The 18,259-nt window shown below is 42.9% G+C and overlaps 1 protein-coding gene across 6 annotated transcripts in view; it reads left to right on the top strand.

Moving 5' to 3' along the window:
- The first annotated feature begins 20 nt into the window (after window positions 1-20).
- Window positions 21-18,259, top strand: part of CEP70 (centrosomal protein 70) — a 106,131-nt gene continuing 87,892 nt past the window's right edge. For 3 of the 6 annotated variants that reach the window (XM_034995662.1, XM_034995669.1, XM_034995692.1), the window contains exons 1-2: window positions 21-278; window positions 13,862-13,964. The gene's annotated coding sequence lies outside the window, so the exon portion shown is untranslated. Of the gene's footprint in view, window positions 279-10,930; window positions 11,104-13,093; window positions 13,171-13,861; window positions 13,965-18,259 lie in introns of those variants that run through there. The other 3 variants (XM_034995688.1, XM_034995674.1, XM_034995681.1) reach the window with 2 other exon arrangements.

The following is an 18,259-nucleotide window of genomic DNA, read 5'->3' as shown; positions in this document are numbered from 1 at the left end:
CGGGCGCGCCGACTCTGTGGCGCTTCAGGTCCCCTGAGGTGCCCGGCGCAGGCCGCCCCCCGCCCCCCAGCACCGCCGACGCAGCCCCCGCCTGCTGCCTCAGCCGAGAGCTCTGCGCTCTCTGCAGAGGCCCTCCGTCATCCCCAAACCTTAAGTCCTGCACCGCGTCCCGCCGCCCCGGGCTGGTAAGACCCGCTGATAGCAGGCGCGGGGCCGGACGCTGGGGATAACCTGGTGGCAAAAACAGACCTTGTGCCTGCTCTGAAGCCACTGGGCAGGTAAATCTGATTATGGCATTCGCCCCTTGAAATCTCGCTATGGGTTCCGGTTACTTCTGTAAAGACCCAAACTCCTTAAGGCGCGCATGAGGCCCCATGTAGATTCGCAAATGTTGCAAGCTTTTTCTCTCCCCGGGGCCTCTGCAGATGCTCTTCCCTCTGCGGGGCACTCCTCCCTGCCTCTGCCCTTAGCTATCCTCCACTTTGTTGTTGAGCTTGCGCTTCAAATATTTTTTAAGGAAAACTATCCTGTCCGTGAACACTTGCAGCCCTTGGAATTCTCCTTAGTCCTTGCAGTTATTTGTGTGATTTTTCCTTGATGTGTAACTTAATAGTGGACTGAGGTTCTTGAAGGCAGGGGCTATGGCCGCTTGGCTCTCAATCTTGTTATCTCCCACATCGGCACAGTGCAGGCTCATAGTAGGCTCTGATAAATACTTGTTTAAAGAATGAATGTAGAGCAGGCCTGGGTGAGTTTCAGGTGGTTTCGATTTTCACTGTCACCAGCAGAGAGGGAGGAGGGTTGTTGAGTGGGCCATTGGAGGAGGGCAGTGAGTGGTCCCTGTAGAGAGTGTGCCCAGTGACAATATACAGACATTTGAAGGGATTCTGGGGGGACTCTGAGGGCCCAGAAGATTGGGGGGCATGGGGGCATCGAGGCCCCATTGTGTAATTTCTTCCCCCCGCTTGAGGTTAACGTATTGTTTCATCTTTAGGGTTGGTAAGAGTTGAAGCAGTTTCTAGATGCTGAGCTAGTATGTGAGAGAAGGGGGATAGAGAGGTAAGAGGGAACAATCTATTAGTTTAATCAGTCTGCAAAGTAATAATGACTGAATTCTTAAGCAAATTATGTTATAAGGATTCTGGTTAGTGAGCACTGATTTCTTGTTTGCAACCCTGTATTGAAAGCTCCTGGAAGACAAAGACTTTTCATATTTGTATTATCTTCTAAACCAGTGTCTTGAGCAGAGAGTTTTCAATAAATGTTGAAAGAATGAGGTAGGGGGGAAAAGGGAAAAGGCCCCAGAGTGGAAATTTCCAGCGATGGGACCAGGCTAGCTGAAGACATGTCCCTAATTACTTTTTTTTAGTCCTTAGTTCTTCTAAGAAACAATCCTGGGTCATTGGGCTAGGACCAGGAAACCCTGCTTGGGGAGCAGCTCTGTGATACTGTGTAATGAAGGATTATATTTTCTTGTAAAACTTTAGGAATCTGGATATCCTTTACAAGACCGTTAAGGTATAATTTATTGGATGCTTGCTATGTCCTTATATATTGTTACTTGTATTTTTCACAACAGCCCAGTACTTACATTATAGAGAGACCCAAAGCCCTTCAGAAGTTGCCGAGCCAGCATGTGGAGCCAGGCTTGTGGGATTCAAAAAGTTCATGTTAACGGGGCCTGTTATTACAAAAGTGTTAATTGTGCTTGAAGAAATATCTGGACCCTTCCTTAGAGGCCTGGGAAGCTCCTCTGCCCATGGAGCACAGAGTACATTCATGAGGTGTACTCAAGTCTGCACCACGAATAGGCAGTGCAGTCTGATTCCTCAGCTGGCTTGTTCTATATCACTATTTTCTGTTTGGGTATAATTTCTGGGATACCTGGAATTGAACATACCAGTTTGGGCTACATTTTCCACCTACTCATTCCCGGGGCCCAGGACACTGAGGGTAGCATTAGTCACTTGTTACTAGACAGAACTGTTACAGAAAAAGGTCTGAAGAAAATACTGTGAGAGGTATTGAACTTGAGTATAAAATGTATTCAGTCAAGCTGATCCTGCTTTTGACTTTACTATTTTTTTTTCCCTCAAAGTAATCTCTATGCCCAACATGGGGCTCAAACTCACAACCACAAGATCAAGAGTCACATGCTCTTCTGACAGACCCAGCCAGGTGTCCCGTGCTTTTGACTTTATTCTCATTCCCAGATTATTTCCTTGTTTCCCCAGGAAGTACCTAGATGCTGGTTCTTACCTCTTAAACTGCCTCTCACTGATTTGCCCATTGACATCAGTGATTGATTGGATTGATTGACTCCTTTTTTAAGATTTTATTTTTAAGTAATCTCTACACCCAACATGGGGCTCGAACTTACAACCCTGAGATCAAGAGTCACATGATCTACCGACTGAACCAGCCAGGCCATCAGTGATTTTTTTTTTTTCATTCACCATCCTCCATGCTTTCATTGGGCCTCCTTTTGAAAAGGGAATTGTTAATGCATTGACTGATCTCCTGAACTTACTTTTTAAACAACGTGAATGGAGATCAAAATAAAAGGGAAAAGTTACATAGTCTGATACCTACAAGACTTAAAATTTTCCACATGCCCTTCCCGTATTGGTCCAGCCTGAACTACTGGCGATATGTTTATTATTTTTATTTTTTTAAGATTTTATTTCTTTATTCATGAGCGACAGAGAGAGAGAAAGGCAGAGGGAGAAGCAGGCTCCCCAAGGAGCAGGGAGTGCGACGCAGGACTCGATCCCAGGAGCCCGGGATCTTGACCCGAGCCGAAGGCCGATGCTTAACCATCTGAGCTGCCCAGGTGCCCTGGCGATATGTTTAGAGGAAGAGGCACCGCTGCTTTAGAAACAAGCCCAGGGCTCAAAACTGGCCTCAGAGGAGTGTGTGTCAGAGCCGGTGCCAGTACGCCCAGTCCCCTGCTGCTGGCCGTGCTGCTGCCGCTTAGACATCTTCCTCTCTGCCCAAGGACGCTGTGGCGCTACCTGCACAAACAGGGAAGGTGGAGAAGCAGTGAAACAAGGTGATTTTGTAGAACTTCAAACGGGAGAAGCTTGACGGGCTCAGGAGAACGTAGGTGTTGGTTTGAGTCATGTGGAGGCTGGGGTCTGTAGATACACCCTTAATTAGAGCAAGGAGCCAAAGAAGGCAATACATACACATGTTCCAGTTGGTTAAGACTTGGTAAAAATTTGTACCATGTTTATTTAGAGAAACTTAAAAAGTATAGAAAATGATACCCATATTCCTGCTACCTAGAATTGACTGACCATCATTAAATATTGGCTCGTTGAAAAATTTCAACGGAAGAAAACATTGCAGATAAAAACCCTATTGGATTTGCAAGTCCAACACCATTACTTGCTTCTCTTCCTCCAAAGCCAATATGAACATGAATTTGGTGTTTCCTTGTGAGTCCATTTTCTGTAGTTACATACATGAATAGCTCATACCCATTAGAATGGCTGTTGTCAATAAGAAATAACAGGTGTTGGCAAAGATGTGGAGAAAAGGGAACCCTTGTGCACTTTTGGTAGGAATGTATTTTGGTGCAGCTACTATGGAAAACAGTGTGGAGGTTCCTCAAAAATATTAAAAATAGCAGTGCCTGGGTGGCTCAGTCGGTTGTGTTCGACTCTTGATTTCAGCTCAGGTCATGATCTCAGGGTTGTGAGATCGAGCCCTGCGTTGGGCTCTGGGCTGGGTGTGGAGTCTGCTTAAGGTTCTCTCTCTCCCTCTACCCCTCCCTGCCCCTCCAAAAAAAAAATTAAAAATAGACTACCATATAATCCAGCAATTCTGCTTCTGGGTATTTATCTCTCTCTCTCTCTCTCTGACACACACACACTTTTATTCAGCCATAAAAAAGGAAATTCTGCCATTTGTGACAACATGGATGGACCTTAAGGACACTATGCTAAGTGAAATTAGACAGAGAATGACAAATATGTCTTTTATAGGTAGAATCTAAAAACCAAAAACAAACTCATAGAGAACAGATAGGTAGTCATCAGAGGTTGAGGGGGGGAGAAATGGGTGGGGGGGGATATAAATTTATTTTAAAAATAATAATGAAAAAGGTGTTTTGCACTATCCCACTTTGAATTATATACTGTTAATATATTATTACTAGTGTATTTAGCTTGTATCTACTATTTTACCTTTTGCTTTCTATTTGTCCCACCTTTGCTCTGCTTTTTGTTTGTCTTTCTTTCATTCTTAAAAGTAGCCTGAATTTTTGTTTTCATATTCCCCTTTTTCTGTCTACTGGTTTGGAAGTCATTGACCCTATTCCTGTTCTTAGAGTGGCTACCCTTAAAATTTTACATTGCACACTTAACAGAGCCTAAACATCCCACTCCTTCTAGATAATACAAGGACCTTGGAATACTCTAACTCCAATGGCTGTCCCCTTTCACCTTGTAAGTAACCTTGTAAGTCTGATCTGCATCTGTCCTTTTTTTCAGCCCACGCATTTGCCTTCATGATCATTATACTGAATTATACAATGTTTGTTTGGATTTATCTACATGTTTGTCATTTTTCTCAACAATCCTTGTCTTCTTTCATCACTTTTCTTCTTTCTAAATTACATACTTAGAACTTCTTTTAATGTAGGTCTATGGTGATTTTTTTAATAAGATTTTATTTATTTGTCAGAGAGAGAGAGCACAAGCAGGGAGAGCTGCATGCAGAACAGCAGGGCAGGCAGAGGGAGAAGCAGGCTCCCCGCGGAGCAGGGAGCCTGATGCGGGGCTCCATCCCAGGACCCTGGGATCATGACCTGAGCCGAAGGCAGCCACTTAACTGACTGAGCCACCCAAGTGTCCCTATGGTGATTTTTTTTTAAGATTTATTTATTTTAGAGAGAGAGAGAGCATGAGTGGGAGAGCAGAGGGAGAGGGAGAGAGAGAATCCTCAAGCAGACTCTCCGCTGAGCGTGGAGCCCCACTGAGGCTTGATCCCACGACCCTGAGATCATGACCTGAGCCAAAATCAAGAACTAGCTGCTTAACTGACTGAGCCACCTAGGCACCCCAGTCTATTGGTGATTTTTTAAAAACTTTATCTTGAGATAATTGTATCTGGGAGCTAGGGAGAGTCACTGACCTAGAACCACTTTAACATGCTTCTAGGGTCCTATCCAATGCAAGAATCTTAGACTCAGTTCCTCCAACTTGCTCCTGGCTCTGCTGGTGCTCCTGAGTAGGCATTTACCATTAGGTAACACCCCTCTCTAAATCCTGCATAGCTTTGGGTTCAGCTCAGAAATTTTTTTTCATCTCCTTTGAGATTTCACTTCCTGGAAAACTGGCAATGAAATAAAAATTATGAGTTTTCTTTAGCAAAAAAAGAAAAAAATTATGAGTAAATGTAGTCATGATAAGATCTTGCTTTTAAAAGTTATTTGAGCTATGCCTGGCTGGCTCAGTCAGTGGAGCATGCAACTCAGGGTTGTGAGTTCGAGTCCCATATTGGGTGTAGAGATTACTTAAAAATAAATCTTAAATATTTATTTATTTATTTATTTACTTCCTTCCTTCCTTACTTACTTATGCTACCATGAATGGCAACTGGAAATCTGTGTTAGAGTAAGACAGGATTGTTGTAGGGAGCTCATTCTTTGGAATTCATATCATCGTCATCATTACATTTATTCAGTATTTATTGACAGTCTGTTCTACGGCAAGCACTGGGGAGAATATAACAGTGAGCAGCACTGATGGTTATTCCTCACTTGTGAAGTTTACATTCTAGTGGAGGAGGCACTCACAAAAAATGAGCAATCAGATTGTAGTAAGTTCCCTCCAAAATGGCTCCCAAGGATCCCCACTTTCTGGTATTTACATCCTTGTGTAATCCTCTCATATTTTACCATAGTTGGTCTGTGTGATTAATAGCATATAGCAGAAGTGATGATATGTCACTTCCTGGATGAGGTTATCAAAAAGACTTTTGCGTCTTTCTTAGGTGCTCACACATTCTCTTAGATCACTCCCTCTGTGGGAAGCTGTCATGTTGTGGGGGTACTCAGGCAGCCTGTGGAGAGGTCTGCTTGCTAAGTAACAAACTGAGCCCTGCCAATAACCTCATGAGTGAGTTTGGAAGTGAATCCATCAGCCCCAGTTGAACCTTGAAATGACTAACCGTGGCTAACAGGTTGACGGCAACCTCATGAAAGATTCTGTCCAGACCATCCAGCTAAGCCAGTCCTGTATTCCTGATCCACAGACATGTCAAGATAGCAAATGTTTGTTTTAAGCTTCTAATTTTAGGGATAATTTGTTATGCATCAGTAGATAACTAATAGATGAAATAGCTGCAAATTGGAATAAATGCATATTCCCTTATGGTAGAGCAGATGCCCATCAAGAGAAGTGGTATGGTCAAGTGGTTAATGAAATAGGCTTTGGAGCCTGAATGCTGGTTTCAGATCCTGGCTCTGCCACATACTGGCTGTGTGATCTTAGCAAGTCTTTTTTTTTTTTTTTTTTTTTAAGATTTTTTTGTTTCTTTTTGAGAGAGAGAGAGTGCGAGCACAGAGGGAGAGGGAGAAGCAGACTCCCTACTGAGCAGAGCTGACGTGGGGCTCAAACCCAGGACCCTGAGATCATGACCTGAACCAAAGGCAGACACTTAACCGACTGAGCCACCCAGGAGCCCACTTTTTATTTTATTTTATTTTATTTTTTTAAAGATTTTATTTATTTGCCACTTTTTTTTTGATGTCTATTTTCTAATTTGATCATTTGTAGAATGAAGATTAACAGTACTTATGTTAAGGTTGTTGTGAAGAGTCAAGAAGTTAGAAAAAAGTGTGTAGCCCAGAACTTGACACATTTTAAAGGTTATTAATATAACTATTGTTAATCTGTATTCTTGAGCATTTGTTATTAATCTATCTTTTTTTTTTAAGATTTATTTATGTATTTATTTGAGAGAGAGCATGAGCAGAGGGAGGAGTAGATTCCCCACTGAGCCGGGAGCCCGACGTGGGGCTCGATCCCAGGACCCAGGGATCATGACCTGAGCTGAAGGCAGATGCTTAACTGACTTAGCCATCCAGGCACCCCATGTTATTTATCTATTTGTTCGAGCTATTTGCTAATGGTCTTTCATACTGGAAAATGGCTATTGAAGGTGAATGCCCCTGTCTAAATCTGACTCAAATTTAGCAGTGCCATCTACACTGTGTTGAGCACCTACTATGTGCCAGGGACAATGCTAGGTCCTGAACAAAGTAAGATATGATCCATGTCCCCAGAGTTCAAATTCTCATAAGGGAGGCAGAAACAAATGTATTCATGTAATTAAGGGTTCTAAGTCTAAAAGACTTGTGAGTTGAAGAATCTTGAAGAATTTATCACCCAAATGCCATTCGAATTTGGTATACTCCTTGTTATGGAGAGAAACTTGATAGGTCTATGCCTAGGAGAAAATTTGAGAATCAGTTTAGAAGTTCAGAAATGAAAATACCCGTTTTCATTGCTAATGGAGGCTGTAATTTATACTTGGAATACAAAGCACAGAGGAGAGCAGTAAGCTGAAATGAAGACAGGCTTTGGATCTCAGCTTAAATGTCACTTCCTGAGAGAGCCTCCTCCACATACCCCTGTTCTCTTCCTTCCTCTTCATAGCATTTATCATAATTAATGCTTATTTGTGTTTTTTTTTTTCATAAGCACCATGAGGGCAAGAATCTCATTTGGTTTACTCACCACTATAAACACAGCATCTAGTTTGATCTAGGGGCCTAATACATTTTTGTAAATGAATGTTAAATGAGTGTTTAGAACTATTAGCATCCTGGTGGGTCATTGAAGACCCATAGAAAACTTGAGATCAGGATGCCTGGCTGGCTCAGTTGTTAGAGTATGCGACTCTTGATCCTGGGGTTGTGAGTTCGAACCCCATCTTGGGTGTAGAGATTACTTAAAAATAAAATCTTAAAAAAAAAAACCCTCGAGATCAATGCAGCAGGATGCTGAGTCAAAGACTGAATTTGTGTGCAGTCTTTTACTTCTCTAGCAAAGAGAGGTGCCGGAAAGGTCTTGATGGTCCATAAGAGGGGGATTCCTTTGGAGGACAGTGCTGTAGAATTTTCCTCCCCTCCACTTGATACACACAAAATCCAGGAGGGATGAGGAGGCTCTCTTGTTAGGAAATAGAGGGTAATCAGCCTTCTTGTGCTTTGAAGACTGTAAAGGATACTGGTGATCTTACATCTAGGATCCATGGTCCTCTTGGCCCTTACAGGACTCCAGTTTTACTCAAGTAGCCATACCTCCCCCTTGCAATTTATGTGACTCAAGGAGCACCCACCCCATTGCCAACTCCAATTATGGTAACCCCTTTTCCCTTCTGGAACCCAATCTTAAGTCTTCTTCACATTTGCTAGGCAGTTACTGATGGGGAGGCAGAGTATGTGCCTGTGTGACCTAATTGGTCAAAAAAACCGGAAGGAAGGATTTTAGATGGAAAAGAAAGTATATGGTCCTGATTGCTCCTGGTAGACATCTGGAAAACCACTTTAGTATGAATTTGAAACCTACCATGTTTAGAGGAGAGCAGAGAGACTAATAGACTGGGTCCTTGATAAGTTGTTGAACCATTGAGTTCACCAACCTTAAAGTCTGTTTTGCCAGTTGTGTGAGATAATAAATTTATTTATTGCTTAAGAAGACCATTTGAATCAGCTTTTCTATTATCTGCAGCCAAAATGGTTACAACTGACGTGTAATATTTGACCTCCTGGCTCAATTAGTGCAGCTAGTCAGAAGAGTGGGCAAGTCACCCTATTGTCTTGGAAAAGGCAAGCAGTTGGATTCTGTGTTTCGACGGTTGAAAATGAAAATCTGTTTAACTAGCAGCTATTGCTAGTGAGAATAGCCAGGTAAGGAAAGGGATTGGGGGCAGGGTTGAGAACATGTTTGCGTGGGGCAGACACAGAGATCAAACTCACAGTAACCCCAGCTGCCTAGGAAGAAGGCTAAATATGGGCCTGAAAGTATTGTACCTGAAAAGCTGTGACCCTGAGACTTCTTGTGAGACACATCATGATTAATGCCCTCTGTTGGAGATCCTTGTTGGCCCTTCTGGGACCTGCACAACCACAGGCCTGGAAAATACAGGTCGTCAAACAGCGACACCATGTGGCTGTAAGATGCAACGACAATAGTGGGCCAATGAGACGCCAGGCCTTCCCTTCAGGTGTGTGGAAGTTGTATTTTTCTGCTAGGAATTTTTGGATCACTTAACCCCCATGAGTTTTTGAAAATGGTGTACAGGGACCCTATTTGTAGGTTCTGAATTTATTAAGCTGAGAAATAAAATATTGTGATTTCCTTTTGTGAGGAAAAAAAGCAGTGATTGTATTTGTACATGGTGGAGCTGTTTTTACAGTTTTTATCTGTATTATCAAGATGCATGAAAATTAGGCTTGAAGACACCCAAACAAAAACCTTTCCATTTTATTAGTTCCTTTGAAAACTTGTCTATGGTTTCCCATCACCCCCTGGATAAAGTCCCAGGTCCTTAGCACACCTCCTTTGGCCTTCCTACTCTGCCTCTCCAGGGATGGAACGTATTACTCAGTTTCGTCAGGAAACCCTCAGTAAGTTCCATTATATTTTTTAAAGGCTTTGGGAGTTAGGTTTTAGGAGAGGGCAGATATGAGCTGTACCAAAGGGGCCCAGGTTTAATGACAAAAAATAATAAGGTTTACTGATTACTTGTGATCTAGGCATTATAATAATGTGCTTTGAAATTATTTAATTTGCACATGAAGTTTTCTCTAAATATCTTTCCTCCCTGTATTGCTGGGGAACTCCTACCGTTCAGAATCATTCGAGTATTCCTCTAAGTTTGCAGTTCTTGAGCTTGGCTGCACACTGGAATCACTTGGGGAGTGGGGAGGGGAGAGACACTATTGACAAACTATTAACACCTGAGTCCCACCCTGGAGATAATGATTTAAGTCGTCTGGGGCTTGAGCACCAAGTTTTCACAGCTCCTCAGGTGATTCTAATATGCAGCCAGGGTTGAGACCCACAGGTCTAGGAAGACTAAAGTGACCCATTTAGATAATTCTTCTCTTTCCCTTCTGTGCCCTGCGCAAACTTCTCTGATTACGCCTATCACACTGATCTTAATTTCAGAGCGTATATTCATCCCCCTAACTAGACTTTGAGCATCTCCGGTCAGCCACCTCTGCATTTCTGGAGCCTCAAATAGGGCCTGACACTTCGTGGAGACTTGAAAATGCTGAACGGGGCGCCTGGGTGGCTCAGTCATTAAAGCGTCTGCCTTGGGCTCAGGTCATGATCCGGGGTCTTGGGATCGAGTCCCACACTGGGCTCCCTGCTCGGCAAGAAGCCTGCTTCTCCCTTTCCCATTCCCCCTGCTTGTGTTCCTGCTCTCGCTATCTCTCTGTCAAATAAATAAATAAAATCTTTAAAAAAAAAAAAGTGCGGAACGGAAGGGTAGAATGTCACCAACAAACACATACTGGGGTCCTCCAAATGCCAGGTGTTGCCGTGCTCAGCAAGGTCTGGAACCTAGAGAACAGGCTGACTAGTCCTGTAGCAAGGGCTCACAGTCACAGCCCGAGTATGTGTGTGGAGGGCAGTGTGCGGTGGCTACCTTGCCGGGGCCTCATTTTCACCTACGGCCTCAAATACGTATTTCTGCGGTCTCCCGGGCAAATGAGTTTCCAGGCGGCTGTTGACAGCACCTGCAAGGCCAGGGCTTGTCTTCAGTGCGACGGCGGTGCGCAGGCGCACACCGTGAGCTCGGCGCACTCTCGCCTACGGGACTGCAAGTCCCGCCCCCACAGCGGAGCGAACCGGACGCGGGGCCGACCTAGACCCCTGGGTCCCCGCCCCGACCCCCCGCCCGGAGGTGGGAGAAAACAGCTCCCGCGTTCGGAGGAGCAGCCGAGGCGGGCCTCTCGCCGCGCTCCAGCTCGACTGGCCGGCCTCCCGCGGCGCCGTAACGGTCGCGGAGGCGGGGCCGGAGGGGGCTGAGTGGGGCCGGGCCGGGCGCGCTGGTGGAGGGAGGCCGCGGCCGAGGAAGGTGAGTGGAGCTGGGGTTCCGCTCCCTGAAGCATCCCCGGGACCGGCCTGGCCTGGTCCGAGAGCATGGGCAGAACGACCCTTGTCCGGGCGCCCAGAGAGCCCGCCGGTTGAAAATCCCTGTATAAGGGTTGCGGTCCTGGACAAACCTGGTTCGAGTCCTGGCTCCCCGGCCTTTGCCATCTTTGGCTGCTCATTTAACGTCTCAGCGCCTCCGTTTCTTTCTTTCTTTCTTTCTTTTTTTAAAGATTTTATTTATTTATTTGACAGAGAGAGACAGAGAGAGGGAACACAAGCAGGGGGAGTGGGAGAGGGAGAAGCAGGCTTCCCGCGGAGCAGGGAGCCCGATGCGGGGCTCGATCCCAGGACCCCGGGATCATGACCCGAGCCGAAGGCAGATACTTAATGACTGAGCCACCCGGGCATCCCAAAGAGCATTTTATTTTATTTTTAAAAAGATTTTATTTGTTTATTTGACAGAGAGAGACACAGCGAGAGAGTGAACACAAGAACAAGCAGGGGGAGTGGGAGAGGGAGAAGCAGGCTTCCCGCGGAGCAGGGAGCCCAATGCAGGGCTCAGTCCCAGGACCCTGGGATCATGACCTGAGCTGAAGGCAGACACTTAACGACTGAGCCACCCAGGCATCCCAAAGAGCATTTTATTTTATTTTTAAAAAGATTTTATTTGTTTATTTGACAGAGAGAGACACAGCGAGAGAGGGAACACAAGCAGGGGGAGTGGGAGAGGGAGAAGCAGACTCCCCGCTGAGCAGGGAGCCCGATGCGGGGCTCAGTCCCAGGACCCTGGATCATGACCTGAGCCGAAGGCAGGCGCTTAACCGACTGAGCCACCCAGGCGCCCATCGCCTCCGTTTCTTCATGCGTAGCATACAGCTGGTGATTCTTGGCGTTAGGTGTGGGTTGAGAAGGTTGAACGAGGTTGAACGAGGCCGTAAGCGTAAGACTTAGAATGATACCTGGCGCAGACTGGATTGCGGTTAAGTCCTGGGCGATTCCTCCGCATACGAGAGTCGACCAGAGCTCACCCGCTTTGCTTTTCAGTGTCAAGTTGTCGGAGAAGGTTGCTTGGCTAGAGAAGACTCGGAGCGAAAGGGGGATGGATACACGAAGGAGTAGGCGAGTAGCCCTTCCAACGGCTCTTTAGGCTCATTCCCGATTCGGAGGCCCGCTGACTTTCTGCGGAGTCTAAATAGATTCTGTGAAGAAAATCAATGAGGTGGAAATGTCAGAAGGCTGGGATCCGGCACCTAGGGACCGCACAGAAAGGGTTTCTACTACCACTTATTTTCCAACCATAGTAATATTAAGCATTGTGCTGGCATCACCTGCATTGGTTCCAGTCCTCTGCATGAGTTTTTACTTTCTGCATTGCCAGGTAGACTCCGGCCTCCCCCGCCACACCTTGAGGAAGAGGTGGCTGACTGGGGTTTTGTCCGCAGCTTCTGCCTCAGAGGGGGAGAGGCGTGTTCTGGCCCTTTGTGTACCCTCTCCTGGGGCAGAGTGATTGGGTGCAGATGACTTCCAATCCTAACTCCCATTTCCTTATTTGCAGTAGATTCACTTCTTTTTTTTTTTTTTAAGATTTTATTTATTTATTTGAGAGAGAGAGAATGAGAGACAGAGAGCATGAGAGGGAGGAGGGTCAGAGGGAGAAGCAGACTCCCCGCCGAGCAGGGAGCCGGATGCGGGACTCGAACCCGGGACTCCAGGATCGTGACCTGAGCCGAAGGCAGTCGCTTAACCAACTGAGCCACCCAGGCGCCCCAGTAGATTCACTTCTTAAGAATTGAGCAGCACGCTGGCATGTTTTTGGAGTAGAGCTTTTGTATTTAATTGACAGAGACTTTGAAAGCATTGCTTGTTCCATTTATTGAAGTAATGTGAAATATATGCTTTTGAGATAGTTAATTACAGATTTTGATGTCTCAATTGAGAAAGAATCATTACAGGCCATGGTTTGTTATTTCCAGCTTTCCCCAAAAAAGTGGTGAAAAATAGTTACATTTATTGGATGATGCTTGTTACCTGGACTTCATACCTATGAAGGGTAAGTTACCAGAGGACTCTTGGAAACCTGGACAGTGCCAGAAGATACAACATGCTTTGCTTCTCTGCATTTGGCTTTTTATGCCATTTACAAACCAACTTGTATCCTGCAACCCCTATTCCCATGGTCTTACTTTAGGTGTGTTTTGGCACTGATTAAAGCTATAGCATCAGCTTTGGCTTTGGAAAACATTTGGTCTCTGCCTGTGACTCAAAGTTCCAGATCCGTGTCCTGTCACAGCTTATAGTGGGGGAAAATGCTGGTGCACACTATCAGCACATTAATATCCCAGCATGGATCTCTGGAAAGGAGGGCTTGGTCACAGGTGGAATTGAGACAGTTTTTCTTCCTGCCTTTGCCTTTTGTGTTTAGTGGTATTTGTCTGAGGGTGCTTCATTTTAGTACCCTTGCAAATGAGAATAATCTACCTTTGTAGCCAGAAGTCAGAATTGATGATAGGTTATGATAAATCTGGACTCCCAGCTAAATGTTTCAACAAAGCAGGGAGAGGAAAGAAGAGAAGGGAGAAGACACATGGTGATGAGCGTCGAGTCCATCAGTGGTTACTTAAGTTGTTCCTATTTGAGTTCAGTGTTTACATAGATGCCTGCTCTGGGAGTGACACAAGACCATTCTTAGTAGGAAGTTGAACATTTTAAGATTTTGGTTTCTTTATCTTTTTGAAATCTAGATGAAGATCCAGTTTCGGACGTGAGACTCACTGGGTGATCATTTCATTGAGATCAACTTAAATGAACAGGTGAAAAGTGCAAGAGGAATGTGCTCTGACTGAGGTATGTCTAATGTGATAGATAACTCTCTCTGGATGTTGGGAGGCCATGGAAAAGACCTATTATTTGTTGAATACTGTAATAGATACATTGCATATATTTCCTTCTGATCTCCTGATAATCCTATCAGGTAGATATTTTAAACTCAGGTAAGGAAACTGAAGCCCAGAGAGGTTAAGTAACTACATTAATTCACATAGTTGGTGGTCACCAACTCTAATCACCAACTCTGTCCTGCTATGAGCCAGGCACTGTTCTATTTTCTTTCTATATTAACTCCTAATTTCCATAACACCCCTATGAGCCAAGTACTTTTACAATCTTCATTTTATGATAATGAGATCAGGGCACAGAGTCATTAGTATTTTCCTGGCTGTGTGGCAGAATCCACAATTCAAATCCAGTCAGCCTGGCTACAGAGCTATACCAGCTTTCCTTTGGTTAGGGTTTTCATTACTTTTGTTTTTATTATTTAATAAAAATTTTTTTATTATAAAATGAGTTTTTATTAAGTCAAACAGAAAAGAACACATGTACCAAATGTGTAGCTTAATAAATTATTAAAATAAGATGATACAACTCAGATCAGGGTGTAGAATCGTGCTCACCATGCCAGAGCCCCTCTATTGCTCCATGTCAATCACAGTTACTTCTGTACTCCCATTAGTAGCCATTCTTCTGACTTCTATAGTAATTGCTTCCTTGTGTTTGAGTTTTTTTTTCATAAATTTATATTTCTAGACACTGTAGTGTAGCCTTGCTGATTAAAAAAATTTTTAAGAACTTTTTTTTTTAAAGATTTTATTTATTTTAGAAAGAGAGAATGAACGGGGAGAGGAGCAGAGAGGGAGGGAAAGGGAAAGACTCTCAAGCAGACTCCTTCTGAGCGTGGAGCCTCATACTGGGCTCCATCTCATGACCCTGAGATCATGACCTAAGCTGAAACCAAGAGCAAGATACTTAACCAACCGAGCCACCCAGTTCCCCCTTAAAAACTCTTTTAAAATATCTTAAAAAAATCTTTTAAAAGATCTGTAGTTTTCCAGGGTGCCTGGGTTGTGCAGTCAGTTGAGCATCTGACTCTTGGTTTTGGCTCAGGTCGTGATCTCAGGGTTATAAGATTGAGCCCCGCGTTTGGCTCCATACTCAGCCTGGAAAGTCTGCTTGAGACTTTCTCTCAAATAAATAAATCTTCTAAAAAAATCTGTAGGTTTTCTCTTTATTCCTTCCTTTCCCTTATAGTTTATCTGATGCAGAATCTGGGTTTGACTTATATATCCTATAGTCTGGATTTTGCTGATTATAAATTCATGTACAATTCAATACGTTCTGCCCTGGGTAACTCCTGCACATTGGTAGCTGGATCCAGGACTGGATCAGACTCAGATTCAAGTCCTTTGGCAGTTCTTTAAGCGGTGTTTCGCAAGACCATTGGAGGTGCCTATGTTTCTCTTTGTGATCTCAGCAACTCTTGATACTTCATGCCTGTACCTATTCATTTAAGGTTGCAAAATAGTGGTATTTTAATTCTATCCTGGTTTTTTTTTTTCTTATTAATTGGCATACTAGTCCCTTATTTATCATCTGGATACACAGCTGTACAATTCCTTTAGGACAGGCAGCATAAATGCTTGATTCTTTCCATTTATGTTCCTTATCTTCTGAAGACCATTCTTTTTAGAAAATCTAATGTCAGTATAAGGTCATGAACTTAAACATATTTGTTGGGTTTTAGTTCATTGCAATCATTATCATTATCGAAGCTCATGTTGTCTCATCTTTGCCCTGCGGGGAGCCTATTTAAGCCTGTTCTTTTGATATGACCCTTAATAGTCTGATAGCTTGTTATCTGATAGCTTGAATGCTCTGTCCCAAATCTGAAATCATCCATTTCTTCAAAAAAACTCTGGGTTTTTTTTTTTTTTTTTTTTAGAGGGAAATTGCATTTCAGGGTCATAATCTGTATGCTAGGGATCCATAGTCATTGTTTGAGGCTTTTCGGTAGGCAGAGCTAGAATTCCTACATCTATTTATATAGAGACACACACACATTAAAGATTAAGTATCTCATGAGTGCATATAAATACTTTCAATACAAATTGAGACTATAGAGCTTTTATTTAATTTCTCTATTATATCTATAACCCCATTTTTTTTTTTTTAAGATTTTTTATTGTTTGACAGCACAAGCAGAGGAGTGGGGGAGGGAAAAGCAGGCTCCCCACTGAGCAGGGAGCCCAATGCAGGGCTGGATCCCAGGGCCCCGGGATCATGACCTGAGCCAAAGGCAGATGCTGAACCATCCAGGTGCCCCTGTATATCATTTTGGTTACCCAATGCTCCTTTATTAGGTTCCTCAGGAAGGAATATCCCCTAAGTTCTTGTATGTGGATAAAAGCTTGTGTTCTTTATACTTGAAAGGCAGTTTTGCTGATATAAAGTCCTTGGTTCACACTCTTTTCCTTGAGTTTCTTAAATATATTACTCTTTTTCTTCTGGTATAAAGCATTGATATCAAAGCCAGATGATAATCTAATATTTTTTCCCCTTATAAGTCATTGTTCTTTTTTTCTAGATGACCAGAGAATTTTTTCTTTGAAGTCTAGTAATTTTATTAGGATGGGTTAGTATTCTCAAGTATGTGATATGCTCTTTCCATATGTAATTTCAAATGTATATATTTTTTCATTTCAGGAAAGTTTTATTTTTTAAACAGCTTTATTGAGATACAAGTGATCTACAATAAGCTGCACATATTTAAAGTGTACTATTTGATAAGTTTTGACATATATATATATATGTCAAACCATCACACAATCAAGATTGGGCATATATCCATCACCCCAAAAATTCCCTTTTTCCCCTTTGTGGTCCATCTTTCCAGCCTCTTGTTCCCCTAGCCACCACTGATCTACTTATATTAGATTAGTTTTTGTTTTCTATTTTCTAGAATTTTATATAAATGGAGTCATACAGTATGTAAATCTTTGGCTTCTTTTACTCAGTGTAAGTGTTGTCTGGTTCATATGTGTTGTTGCATATATCAATAGTTTATTCCTTTTTTTTGAAGGTTTATTCCTTTTTATTGCTGAGAGGTATTCCATTGTGTGCATATACTAGTTTGTGTATCCATTCAGCTTTGATGGACATTTGAGTTGTTTTCAGTTCCTGGCTATTACAGATAAATCTCTTAACTTTTATGTACAAGTCTTTGTGTGGTCATATGCTTTCATTTCTCTTGGGTAAATACCTAGGAATGGGATGGCTGGGTCTTAGGTGTATAGTTAACCTTTTAAAAGAACTGCCAAAGTGTTTTTCAAAGTGGTTGTCCTATTTTACATGACCATCAGCAGTGTATCTGAGTTCCAGTTCCTTCATGTTAAGAGTCTGTTTTTTTGGTTTGTCTCTTTTTTATCCCTTTGCTCTATTTTGTTTCTTAAATTCTACATGAGTGAAATCATATGGTATTTGTATTTCTCTGAGTGACTTATTTCACTTAGCATAATACCCACTAGGTTCATACATATTGTTTTATAGCCGAATAATATTCCATTGGATATATATTGCATCTTCTTTTTCCATTCGTCTATCAATGAACACTTGGGCTGTTTCAGTAGTTTGGCTATTGTAAATAATAGCCAAACCCTTAGTTTATAGCAGGACTATACATGTAAAGGGTGCATGTATTCCTTTGAATTAGTGTTTTTATATTTTTTGAATAAATACCCAGTAGCATGATTACTGGATCATAGGGTGGTTCTATTTTTAATTTTCTGGGGAACCTCCATATCGTCTCACACAGTGACTGTACCAGTTTGCATTCCCACCAATGGTGCACAAGGATTCCTTTTTCTTTTCTTTTTTTTTTTTAATTTTTTTTAAGATTTTATTTATTTGCGAGAGAGAATGAGAGACAGAGAGCATGAGAGGGAGGAGGGTCAGAGGGAGAAGCAGACTCCCTGCTGAGCAGGGAGCCTCCTTTTTCTCTACATCCTTGTCAGTACTTGAGTTTTTGATTTTAGCCATTCTGAGAGGTATGAGATAATACATCATTGTGGTTTTGGTTTGCATTTCCCTGATGATGAGTGATATTGAGCATGTTTTCATGTGCCTGTTGGCCATCTGTATGTCATCTTTGAAGAAATGTCTGTTTATGTCCTCTGCCCATTTTTAATTGGATTATTTGTTTTTTCGGTATCGGGTTGTATAAGGTCTTCAAATGTTTTGGATACTAACCCTTTATCAGATATGTCATTTGCAAATATCTTCTCTCATTCTGTAGGTTGCTTTTTAGTTTG

The sequence above is a fragment of the Mirounga leonina genome, unplaced genomic scaffold (assembly GCF_011800145.1).
Source record: "Mirounga leonina isolate KUSES-001 unplaced genomic scaffold, KU_Mleo_1.0 Mir_115, whole genome shotgun sequence".
NCBI lineage: Eukaryota > Metazoa > Chordata > Mammalia > Carnivora > Phocidae > Mirounga > Mirounga leonina.
This window is presented reverse-complemented; position numbering and strand designations above follow the sequence as displayed.